The 7,816-nt window shown below is 41.0% G+C and overlaps 1 long non-coding RNA gene across 2 annotated transcripts; it reads left to right on the top strand.

Annotated features, from left to right (window-relative positions):
- Positions 1–478: 478 nt before the first annotated feature.
- LOC113309232 lies at positions 479–4,438 on the top strand. 2 transcript variants are annotated; one of them, XR_003340458.1, is made up of 4 exons: positions 479–796; positions 2,389–2,472; positions 3,402–4,263; positions 4,398–4,438. It is a non-coding gene; the product is annotated as an uncharacterized LOC113309232 (long non-coding RNA). The 2 variants fall into 2 exon arrangements; XR_003340457.1 differs by lacking the exon at positions 4,398–4,438 and having other exon boundaries at positions 3,402–4,333.
- The last annotated feature ends 3,378 nt before the right edge of the window (positions 4,439–7,816 follow it).

Consider the following 7,816-nt stretch of genomic DNA (forward strand, 5'->3'; position numbering starts at 1 on the left):
TGTAAGTATGAGCAGTACTTGCCTTAGTGGAGAGATAGTGCTCTTATAAGGTGGGGAGCTTGAAGACTAGAAGGATGGTTCAATTTTCGAGGAAAAAATGAATAAGGTGGGGAGAATGTAAGGACCCTCGAGCTCGTCAACGATATTAGACTGGTCAAGAGACGATTTGACCGCTAATGATTTATTTAGTTTAACACGAACGTTGATTAACAGAAATTAACCTAACAACGATTAAGATATGAATCTAGTATCACTGATTGGGTCTCAAAAAGTTATGCGGAGTGGACTACTCGAACGTGTGATTCGGATACCGGACGAAGAAGATTTCATCAGAATAGTCGAAGGGAAAATTAGTCATTTCGCTATCAAACCGATTGGCTGCCCCTATCAATCTTCTGAGTGCCTTTATAGTTCTGGTCGATCTTATCTACCGTATCGAGAGGATAAACTCTCATTTTCTCTTTTCTTTCTTCTTCATTCTTGTTCATTCTTCTTTCCTCTTCTTCTCTGTCTCTCTTCTTTCCCTTCTTCTGCGAGTTTCGATTGAGAGAATCGATTGGTGATGTTGTGTAGATGATAAGGGAGACGTTATTGTTGTGAATCTTGAAGGAGAACAATTAGAGATTGTTAGGGTTTGATTGAAGTGATAAATCAAAGAGAATCAAAGAGATGGGATTCTGAGTTTGAGTTCGTATGCAATTGAAAAGCATGTTGAGTCATTGACAGATGTAGAACAAAGGGGTTGATGTTCAATTGATGTTCTGAAGTTGTTCTGATGATGAATCAAATAGAAAAGGTAAATCCGAGTTTTAATTAGGGTTTCTGTTTTGATATTTCTTTATGATATTGTTGTTCTTTGATCGATTTATTACATGGGTTTGTTCTTAATCGAGTGGTGATAGTTGTATAGAGATTTAATTTTAGTTCTTTAGAAATTTAATCTGGGATTTAGGTTTTATAATCACAGACCTAGGGTTCCTGAGTTTGAGTGAAAGATGAAGAAGATGAATTGGTTAGAGGCGGTTGAAATTGGGTGTTGATTTAAGGTTTTGCAAAGAAGAAATAGAAACTAGAGTTTGAGTTTGTAATTGGGAATTAACTAAATATGAGGATAGGCTGTATTGGGTTAGTAATATCAGTAAGTTGTTGGTGTTGATGCCAGTAGTCATGTGATGCTGAGACTATGGGGTCGAGATGTTTCAGAGAAACTGTTGTTGTGATTCAAGTTACAGATATAAGAATGATGGTTTTGAAAGTGTAACTCAGGGGAAGAGATGAACAGAGATTGAGTCAGGTGGTGTGGCTCAGTGGTTGAATGTAAATGAACTGTGTCTCTGGTGGTGGTCTGTGTAGGAAAGGAGTTGAACTGTTGTGTCATGGTGCTGTGGTTGAGTTCTTGAGGATGGTGTTGTGTTAGATTGAAGGTGTAGTAAACTGATGCTGGTGGTGATTTCTGTGAAGCTGGAGTTGTTATGATTGAAGTTGAACTGTAGCTGGTGATGGTATTGCCTGTGTGTTTATGACTGCAGATGTTATTGAAGGTGAATCTAGTTAAATGAATGAAGGTTAATGGTTCTGAGTGTGGAGGTGGTCTGAAGAACATGTTGAGTGTGGTGATTATGAACTGGTACTGGTAATTGCAATGGCAGTTGGGAGTATAAGATAGTGAAACAGTTCATAGATAGTTGCAGTTGTTGGAAATGAGATGTACAAATGAATTCTAGTGTTGTAACTTGGAGTTTTAGAATTGCAAGGCAGAGAGGAGATTACTAAGCTGTGTTCTTTTGCGATGAGAGTTAGCAATGCATTTTTTAAGTTTAGTCTGTTTTGTGTTGCACTATGTTTTGGCCTTGGGATGTTAACTTGAATCAGTCTTGATGACTGAGTTAGCTCACCCATTTACCCTGTCTGACTGAATTGATACTGTGACTAGATATTGACTGAGTTGACTCAGTTGACCGACTCAGAGACCTGATCAGTTGACCATTGACTTTGGCTTTGGACCTGACCTTGGACGTTGACTTTTAGTTGACCTTTGGACTGTTAGTGACCGTTAGTTGACCTGTTGGACTGGGCCTTAGCTTAATGGGCCGGTTTGGTGTTTTGGGCTTAGGGATAGTTTCCCTATTTTGACAAATTGGACCCTCTATGATCGGAATTAGCCTTCGGTTCCTTTTGCTAAGTAGTATATCTTTTCTAGACTTATCAAATGGACTATGGAACCATCTCAATTGGTTAGTAAACTCTTCGATCTGCTAAAGGTAGAAATTGTAAAACCATAAATGGGTTTAGAAACATTTGATAATTTACCTAGCCATTAACTGGAACTTGTATGATTATGGTGTGTGTTTTTTGGCTAAACTCTTAGAGTACCTGTGTGATTAACAGTTGGACTTGATTAACAACGATCGATCCGAAGGATGAAGTAGTGGATGGTGGATTTCGAGATAGACGTGGTTGCCTACAAAACAGGTGGAAACTTTGTAACCTTCTTGTAATCATTGAGTTTCTTTCTTTTGCGAGCATGATGTGCTTTTACTATCTATATGAATGTATATTGTAATTGCATTGAACGTTGTTTGTTTTAAATATAATTGTATGTGTGTATTATGCGTTGTGTGATTTTCCCGCGAAGAGTGTCTGTGTTTTCCCCACGGCTCTTAGCTAAGTTAAGTAGGGCGGTATGTCATCCGTCGGCAATAGTATTAGTAGGGCGGTACGCCATCCGTCGGCAATAGTATTAGTAGGGCGGTACGCCATCCGTCGGCAATAGTATTAGTAGGGCGGTACGCCATCCGTCGGCAATAATATTATATTTTCTGCTTATTAAGATAGTAGGGCGGTACGCCATCCGTCGGCAATAGTATTAGTAGGGCGGTACGCCATCCGTCAGAATACTATATATACTATTTTATTTAAGGGAAATCACTCGTGTGCATATTATGCTTGTTTGACTAACCTTTGCTTCTTGATGCGTGAGTTGCTGAATGTTTCATTTCACCATTGTTTCGTTTAAATTACTGTTTTATCTTTAGAACTTTGAAGCATGTTAGTGATTACTTGAGAGTTATTTGTTTCCATTGGGCACTCCTTGGGATGATGTGCTCACTTGTTCCCACGTCAGCTTTTCAGTAATATGAAGGAATTGAGCGCTCGAAGATATCCGTTTTGTAGGTTAGAGGTTTATTGAATCTAGTGATGTTGTGCATCTTTTACTATATGTATTCTTTCTTAATATGTAAACAACACATTTACATATTCTTAGAACTCGGAAGACTTTCATTTATATAATATCAGAGGGCTTGGGTTTTGTTATTCAACACTTTCTATAGTTATGATTCTTAAGATCGGTAATCTAATTTTGATGCTTCAATTAGGTTGTAATCTTATCTGATAAGCAGGTTTAGTATTTGGGGCGTCACACGAGAGCACCTACCTTAAGTTCTCATGGCTTGCCTTGCTGTTGATTATAACTATTGGAGATTGCTTTGTTGCTATTAATGCTCGCTCTACCACCGCTAACAAATGACGAAGAGGAGCCAGATGCTGCAGATGAAAGCACGGAGCCGAACGAATAACAAAAACAGAAGAGGGTCGATACGTCGTTTCGTACGAACACAGTCTATAGATTTTGAACAGAATAAGGATTCCTTATTGCTCGATGAACGGGAATAGATGACTAGGTGCACCACATTCATGCTCCATAGCCGAACAAGTACTGTGCCAATATCTCCGCTCCATGACCGAACCAGAAAGCGCGCCAGCACGAATAACACCAGTCGCTCAACCTACAATGCTCCATGGCACCAGCACTCCGTGGTCAGGCCAACTCTCTATGGCTCCAGTACTCCGTGGTCAAGCCAACTCTCCATGGCTCCAGCACTCCGTGATCAAAGTCGTGTTATCTCCGTTCATCATGTGACCTAGACGGATCCATCCTCACTGTTTGGTAGCCAAAGTTCCAAATGCTTTTTCCACCATTCCACGGATTGAAGCCAGTTTTCATCGCTCCATGGACTGAAGCTAGGCACCATTCACCTTTCCATAGCCAGCAGCGCCACGGCCAAGCCAAGCCAACAGCGCCGACAACTCCACGACCAAGCCGAGCCAAGCCAGCAGCGCCAACGGCTTCACGGCCAAGCCAAGCCAGCAACGCCAACGGCTCTACGCCCTAGCCAGCACCAACAACTTGCATCCTTCTCAGCGCCAACTTTTCCGCTCCTGACAAGTGTCATCCGCAGCCCAAGTGATGAGTGCTAAAAAGTGCATATTTCTATATATTTTTTTCTTGGCATTTAACTCATCTTTTGTGCATTAATTCTACATTTTATCCCATATTCTGTATTTTCATTGTTTTCAAGAATAAATATTTTTCTTACTTAATTTTGCATTTTTAGGTAATAAATAAAGTTTGGATGAATAGCAGAGCGGAAAAGAGCAGAAAAGTAGTGAAAAGCCGGGAGGAATTACACAAGGAAGCCGCGAAGAATGTTGTGCACAAGACCAAAAGGCTAGAAGTGGGCTTGAAGAAGAAGAATTGTCCTTAAAGAAGATATGGGCTTGGCATACCCAAGGCCCAAAACCCTTACTCAAACACATTTCCACTATCCAAGCCCGTCTCGGATTTCAGCCATCAGATCGAAGCATTTCAGCATCCTACGGTCGCTCCATCATCGCACATCAAACTCCGAAGCCCCCGCTTTACATCGCAACGCCCATCTCCATCTTGGGTCGTCCGTTTTGCTACATCCCTTCATCCGACGGTCGCTCCACGCTTACCTTCATATCGCCGTTGGATCCACCTACCATCTTCCCATCCATCGCTCCTTGTCGCAGATCATCAAAGTTCTCTACACCCGCTCAACAACCTAGCAACCGAACCCTTATACCCCAAAACAAACAGCCCCTAACCCATTCTTCTCTCGAGCTCTTCTTCCCCTTCTTCCCAAAAATTTGCAGAGCTCTGCTACTCCATCACCTCCACCAGCTACACCTTCTTCTCGAACCACACCACCACCACAACCACCCGACAACACCACGACATCTCTCCCTAGCCTAGACTTCTTTCCAAATTCACATCTCTGAACCCTAGGTGTGGGTTTGACAAGAAATCTCGATCTAGGGTTTCACCAACAGCGAGGAGAAGACAAAATTGAGGGAAGGAAAAGCTTCAGAAGAGCAGAGGGGACATACCCAAAGCATGGGTTGAGCTCAATTCAGGAAATTGGTGAGAGAATTTGATTTTCCCCAAAAAAATTAGGGTTTCGAATTAGGGTTTTGTATTCTTGTTGTAAGCTATAAAAGGGAAGTGATGTAGGATGTTAAAGGTTGTTCTTGGTTAGCCGAGATACCCCCAAATTTGGGTTAATCACTGTTTAATTTTAGTTTTAATTTTTAATTTAATATTTAGGGTTCTTCAATTTCTGTTCATGTTTGTTCTTTGCTGATTTCACTGTTAATTTTTAGGGTTCTTCTTTTGCAATTTTCATTCACTGTTTAGTAGTTTAAATGTTGCGTTGTTCCTGTTAATCATGTGTTGTTCCATCTGTTTTCTCATGTTCTGAGTTCACTGCTGAGGCTCAGATGAAGCTTTAGTGGACTGTTAGATAGTGGAATGCTAGGTTAGAGCCTTAGTGCAGTGTGTTGATTGAGCAATGGGAAGAGATTGATGCTCATAGTGCCTGTGATTGATTGTTCTGTCAAAAGACAGTCAATGCTAGGGGCAAACTAGTGAGCAAATTAGTTTTCCTCCCATTCTAGATGTATGCATAGGATTTTCAACTCAACCTAGGATCACATTGTTTGGCTAGGACACAAGGGTGGATTCAAAGCCTTAGCTTAACCCACATTTTGTTTTCACAGTCACTTGCAACTTAATTGTTTTTTTTGCACTTCACATTTTGCTGTGCACTGAAGTCAGTGCACTGTCACCCCTGCCCTTGGCTTAGGCCTTGGTTCCATTGTTCTCTGCTTGTAGTTTCACTGTGCTGTCACCTTCTCATCATACTTTTGTGCTGTTTGCTTTTGCCATTGTAAATTTGCATCCTTTTGCCCTGTGTTGCTTCCATGTATAAACCACTGTCACTTTTTCTTTGTACCTGTCATTGTAAATGCCATCCTTGTCCCTGTGTGATTTAGTGTCTGCCTGCACAGCTCCTGCTCTCCCTTTCCCTGCTGAGCACCTGCCCTTTGCACTGCTGCTGCTACTACTTGCTGTTGCTGTTGCTGCTGCTGTGCACTGCTTCTGCTGCTGCTGAAGCCACCACTGCTGCTGCTCCAAGCCCAGATTCATTACAAAAGCCCACTGTGGACTTAATCAAAGCCCAGGTGAAAAGCTAAAGCCCAATTCACAGTCACTGTTAGCCCAAGGCCCAGTGCAATTCAAAAGACCAAAAGCCCATAAGTTCACAGTCAATCCAAAAGCCCACTGAGCCCAAAACCATTTCATTGTTACAAAAACCCACTAAGCCCAAAACACAATTAGAAGCCCAATAGCAATTTAGAGCCCAAATAGCTAGAAACTCCAAACACTCCCAATCTCTGTGGATCGACCCGTACTTGCACGAGCTACAAATGACGACCGTGCACTTGCGGTAATACTGTAGGCCCGCGTTTTCATTTCGCTTCAATTTTATACGCTTTTCCGGGCCCACCAAGTTTTTGGCGCCGCTGCCGGGGATTGGTGCTGTGTTTTTCTTGTAGTTTTATTAGCTATTTTTGCATTTCACTGCATAGCATTTGCATCTGCATCTGCTTCACTTCCTTTGCTGTTGGACCTGCTGTTCTGAACCAGTTTTTCCTCTGCTGGGACGCCACCAAGGAAAAGAACCAAAGCCCAACTGGGTTTTTGCAACAATATCAGAGCAGCTGGGCTGTGCTTAAAAGGTAACCCATTTAAGAGAACCCGAATTGTGGGCTTCCAATTTTTAATTGTGGGCTTGTAATATTAAAGCCAATTTTTGGGCTTTTTATTTTCTGTTGGGTTTGTAATTAATTTTTGTGGGCTTGTTTGTTTAATTTGTGGGCTTGTATTTAATTTTTGTGAGCTTGTTTAATTTGGAATGGTATTTTGTATTCTGGGTTTTTAAACCCAGCTGAGCTTGTAACCGATCACGCTAGGTTAACTCGTTAGTGGACCGAGTACCCAAATTCTAGGCCGAGATTTTGGACTCAGTTTCACCAAACGTTTTCAAACCAGCTGAGCCAAAGCAAACACAAAACCAACAGTGGGCTTGCTCCCATTCAAAAACCAAATTTTATTTTCTTTTTAAAAAAAAAAAAAACCAAAATTTTTACTTTTCTCCCATTCAAAAACCAAATTTTATTTTGCTCCCACATTAACAACCAAATTTTTCTTCTTTCTCCTTATCCCATTAAAAATCAAATGTTTTTCTCCCATAAAAACCAAAGTTTTCCAAATGTTTCCCTAAAAACCAAAATTTTCCCAAAAATCCAAACCCATTAAAAAACCAAATTTTGGGCTTTGTAACATAGTTACTTAGCTTTTGAGCCAATCATGTCTAGATTTTGGTCTGCTTCGGGGAGTGGAAACAAAACACTTAGAGAACTTGCTTACGGGCCAAATTCACATTGTGATCCTCCCCCATTCCATGATGTCAATAGTTATAGGAATTATAATGGACATTTTCAAAGTCCTGAGCCTCGATACATGAACCCTAATGACTATTCATACATGCATCATTCATCGCAACGTGAAAATGAACATTCTTCTAGAGCCTCACTCACACAATCATCACTTATGGATCAAATAGAAGCTTGAATCACAGCTTTAGAAATGCAATCACATGAGGAATCT

The sequence above is a fragment of the Papaver somniferum genome, chromosome 9 (genome assembly GCF_003573695.1).
Source record: "Papaver somniferum cultivar HN1 chromosome 9, ASM357369v1, whole genome shotgun sequence".
In the NCBI taxonomy this organism is placed as follows: Eukaryota; Viridiplantae; Streptophyta; class Magnoliopsida; order Ranunculales; family Papaveraceae; genus Papaver; species Papaver somniferum.